This window comes from Perognathus longimembris, chromosome 6, assembly GCF_023159225.1.
Source record: "Perognathus longimembris pacificus isolate PPM17 chromosome 6, ASM2315922v1, whole genome shotgun sequence".
NCBI classification, from domain to species: domain Eukaryota; kingdom Metazoa; phylum Chordata; class Mammalia; order Rodentia; family Heteromyidae; genus Perognathus; species Perognathus longimembris.
Genome location: NC_063166.1, coordinates 41,556,850 through 41,562,015, shown reverse-complemented (window position 1 = coordinate 41,562,015; position 5,166 = coordinate 41,556,850). Strand labels below are relative to the sequence as shown.

The window sequence follows — 5,166 nt, the reverse complement described above, 5'->3', positions numbered from 1 at the left end:
CAGTGTACACCCTGAGCTATGGCCCCCTCTAAAAGGCTTCTTTTCCACAGCCTCAACGCCAGGGAAGGAGGATCAAGAGTGTGTCTGGGTTGTTTTGTTCTTTTTACAAACTATAGATATGTACAGCTAGTAACTTAGGATTTCTAGCCAATAACCATAGAGTTAACACCACCTTACAGATTGGAAAGAAAATGCCAGAAACATCTTCAAATGTTTTGTCACACCCATAGCAAAGTGCACAGAGAGGAGAACACAAGTGCCTTTTCTTTTAAAAAATGTTTGCAAATATGTACAACTTTGATACAGTTTCAGGTGCTCTGGACACCCATGGCTACCTTCATATAAACCACTGACAAGATTTCTAGAGCACTTTGAGAGACTACAATGATCATGATTAATTTTTGTAATTAAACCTAGTAAGAGCAATAGATTCATCTCAAGAGATCCGTCAGTCATGGCGCTCAGATCAATTGTTTTTTTTATTCATCATCCTCCTCCTCATCCTCGTCTTCATCTTCATCTTCCACGTTTTTCAGGGCAACTTTAGTAGGATCTAGAACCATCAAATTTCCCTTTAGACTTATAACCAGCAACATCCTTTTTATACTTCTCTTTCAGCTTTGCAGCGTTGGTGATGTATGGCTGTCTCTCATTGTCACTTAAGTTGTTCCACATCTCACCCAATTTCTTGGCCACATTGCCAATGGAGTACCCAGGGTTTGTAGACTTGATCTTAGGGCAAAATTCCAGGCAGAAAAGGAAAAATCCAGACGTTGGTCTTTTGGGTCCTTTTTGGTCATTAGGGTCCTTTTCCTTTTTGCCTCTCTTAGCTGTTCCGTAATCCTTCATCTCACAAATCATAAAAAACTTTATCTGCTTTTGCTATCTCATCAAATTTAGATTTCTCCTTCCCAGACATTGTCTTCCATATCTCTGAGCACTTCTTGGAAAATTCCACAAAATTGGTAAGAACCTCCAGGTTTTTCTTCTTATGCTCTTCCCTGCATGTCTGCACGAAGAAGGCATATGCAAACATCTTTCCCTTTGTTTTTTGGGGGTCATCTTTACCCATCTTGACTGTATTCTTTGCTGGTCTCATCCCTTGATGATTTATTTTTATAAACCTTTATTTTCTTGCTAGCACTTATCTTATATTTAAGGAGGTATCTAAGAGGCCAAGTTATGAATGTTATTATACAATCATCCTTCCTACCTACAAGGGGGCCTCAGAGGGAAGGGTCCTGGCAAAACCTTGGCTCTTCCCAACTTTCATTCATCAATCACAGCTTCAACACCTTTGCTGGATGGAGAACTCTAGGAAGAATGTAAATCTGGTTGGAACTCTTTCTTGCTGGTTTCCTTCAGGCAGCATTGATTTCTGCCCTCCAGTGCTTTCAGTCACACTCAGCACCAATGGTCAATATGGCAGATGGGCAGAAAAACCTCTTACCTCCCTTTACTTAGGCCTATTTCTCAATATCTACATCATGGTTTTTCCACAACACTTATAGCACCAGCTGTACACAATGTATTTACTATAATATTTGTTTCACATGCTCACTTTCTCTCCCTGATAGGATGGATATTGAAGGAGAGTTATTATTTCTCTACCAATGTATGTATGTATGTATGTATGTATGTATATACGTACATATCCACCCATCCATCCATCTATCATCCTTGCTATATTATTCATGTCTAGGCATTGTATTTTTCTTGCTCAGCAAGGCCATGTGTATACTTAAAGATGGAAATACCATTCCATTAAAATGAATATAAACGTAACTATGGACATAGTAGCATAAACATGGAAAGTAGTAGGAAAAGCTGACAAAAGTGGGTTGTGGTCCTGGTGGTGAAATGTGAGTGAACATGAGATATGGATGGAGAAGTTTACAGGCAGTCGTATGTATCATAAAGTGGGCATAAACATGGGTCCAGGTGGCTCTCCTGCCTGCATGGTCTCTTTCTCTCTCGAGGACTTCAACAAGGACTTCTAGGGAACAATGAAACATGAACAAGAAATAGAGAGGAATGAAGGAAATCAACAGAAGGTATGTATTGTACCCATAAATTGGCATGTGGAATTGAAGCCCCTTTGTGCAGGTATCCAAAGATAATAAAAATACTAGTGAAACAAATATTTCTAAAATACTAGAAATGAACTTACATTATACAGCCACTGAGATGGTATTGTTACCACAGGATAGCCTAGCATACCCTGACTAACAGATGTACTGTGTCACTTGGGAAGTTACTATGAAGATAATGATGCTACTTTGTGGAAATAATGAGACTTTTCAGCCCCAAACGGTTATCAAACTAAAGAATACATATAAAAAATATGGGAGGGACCTTTGATACACAGTATATTTTCAAGAAAATACAAAAAGATCACTGTTACATACAACACAGATCAGGTATTTGTAACCTATCATCAAACTATTTTTTCCTTCTGAGGTCAATTCATTTAATATTCGAGTTCCCTTCTTTGTGCTGCAGTGAATGCAGGACACAATGGCTTTCTCAATAGCCCTTCAGGACAATAGAAGTCTGAGAGATGGAGGGAGACTTACGGTCACTACTTGTCATTGCTGCTTCACAAAATACCATTTCTTACACAAGTCTTGGTCCTCTCCATTCAACTTTTTTTTTTTTTTTTTTTTTTGGCCAGTCCTGGGCCTTGGACTCAGGGCCTGCACTGTCCCTGGCTTCTTCCCGCTCAAAGCTAGCACTCTGCCACCTGAGCCACAGCGCCCCTTCTGGCCGTTTTCCATATATGTGGTCTGGGGAATAGAACCAAGAGCTTCATGTGTAGGAGGCAAACACTCTTGCCACTAGGCCATATTCCCAGCCCCTCCATTCAACTTTTGATTTTTACTAATTATTCCATCCTGATTGTCCTATTTCATTCAATCCACAGTAATTCTTTCAGTCCTGAACTGATACTGCTGCTAGAATCATTGTCTTCAGGTAACCAAAAGTAGTTCCCTAGAGAGGCAGAATGCATCTTGGGGTGTCCATTTTGAATCCTGTAACAGTGATAATCACATGGGAAATGTTCAGTAATTTCTTCCTGTGTTTCTGTGTGCTGTATTTCTTTTTCATTTCAGTCAGCTTTTTTTTTTCTGCAAATGGGTTAGGTAGTAAATGTTTTTATTGCTTTGCAGCCCACATAGTCCCCATCACATTCAATCCATTGTTGCCATGGTGACTAAGCCATCAGGGATATTGGAAAAGGCAAAAGAGTTTGGCTAAACTCAGCACAACTTGGTTCTGAGAAGGGAGCCACAGGATTGGAACCTTAGGCTGTAGTATGTGGCTTCTCCTCGTTTCAGCTATCACACTTGTCTTCATCTTGTCAAAGAATATTTACAATCAAGATATTTCCAAATATCTTTTCTTTTCTTTCCTTATTTAATTTAATGTGTGTGCATGCCAGTACTGGGGCTTGAACTCAAGGCTTTCTCATCTTCTTTAGCTTTTTTGCTCAAGGCTGGTTCTCTACTATTTGATCCACACCTCAACTTAAAGTTTTTGCTGGTCAACTGAGGGTAAGAGTCTCTCAGATTTGTCTGCGGGGACCAGCTTTGAACTGTGATCTTCATATCTCAGCTTTCAGAGTAGCTAGGATTATAGACATAAGCGTCTAGTGCTAGCTTTTTCTTCCTTTATTTTTGTTGATTTAACAACAATGACTGCTCACTCTCTTCAGGCTCCTGTGGCATTCTATTCTCACCAAGAGAACTAGTGAATGAAGGATTGTTTTTCCAGGTGCATACAGATGTCAGGGAAGCCACCAGATATGTATGTGCAAACTGCTTGACCCAGGCAGGGAGATCCACCTAAGCTTGGCTGTAGACATTCCATTGTGGGCCCCCACCGAAAGCCCCACCTCCCTAAACCTCATGGCTTTTTCCTTAACCTCTGCCTCCTTGCTCAGACCTCATAAAAGCCCAACTGCAACCCCACTTCCTTGCACAGCCTCCACACCTTCGGAAAGGCTGTGCCCCTTGCTGTTATGCCTCAATAAACAGTCCTAGCCTGTTGAGAATCAAGTGCTACCTATTCCTTTTCCCTTTTCTTTTCTCCTTCATTTTCCTAATGGCTAAGACCTGGGTTCCAGATTCTCAGTCCAGAAAGAAAAGGGGAAGGAAATGTAGACAATAGTACAACTTGTGTGAGGCTCTATCATAAAATATTATTTCTCCAAATATGGGGAGGGGGATATTGTCTTCAAAAGTTTTCCAACTTCATGAGCATATAGCAGGCTACTCAGGCCAATTCTTTCTTCCCAGCAAGTATTTCAAAACTATCACTTCCATGTTAGGCTCAAAGTGAAATATTTCTTTTCTTCTTCATTGCTAATTGTTTTCTCCCATTGAAAACCAGGAAGCAAGTAAGAAATGTTTCCAACAGATTTCCTTCCAGGGCTCAGAATCTCTGCTGTGAATGACAAAACCTGGAGTATCCATGAGAGATTGTACAAGTGGCCTCTGTGATGTCAGCTGCTCAGTGTTCATCCCACACAATCCTGGAGTCCTCATCAGGTTGCTACCATTACTGATTATATCCCAAGCAATTATAAACAGTGCCCCTCCTCCCTCTTCCAAGGCTATTGTGGAAACATTACAATAGCTCTAGGCACTGTTTCTTGAGGCTGCACCCAGGGCCTGCCTTAGCTGGGTAGCTGGGTCATGTTCTTCTTCTGAATTTGAAGTAATAAGCAGGAACACAAGCCAGCTCTTTGCCTTCTTTAATCAAAAGACTACTAAGAAAGAAGGCAGTTCGAAGCTACTGAGACAGAGGCCACTGACCCAACTTTTGCCGAAGCTTCTTACCCAGACTCTTATTACTTGCCCTCCTATCTACTTGCCCTCTTTGCCAGACTCTAGCGAAGTCCTTGACTGACCGAAATACAGAAGTACTCCAAAGAGGCCATGTCCCCTAACCAAGTGCTGACATCTGAGCTCCCCGCTCCCCCCATGCATGGATCCCTCTGACTTGCTACAGGGCAGGAGCCATTTTACAATGCCAGTGCTGAAAAAGACAGAAAGTCAACCTTGGTTTTTGTTGTAGGGAGCAGAGCTGATTCTATCTTGATTAGGGAAACATGGTAGGAAATGTTGGGGACAGTAGATTATGTCAACCTCACCCAAGAATTCT

General features: G+C 41.2%; 1 pseudogene; it reads right to left on the bottom strand.

Annotated features, from left to right (window-relative positions):
• Positions 1–479: 479 nt before the first annotated feature.
• On the bottom strand, positions 480–1,072 carry LOC125352290 (annotated as a pseudogene).
• Positions 1,073–5,166: the final 4,094 nt, after the last annotated feature.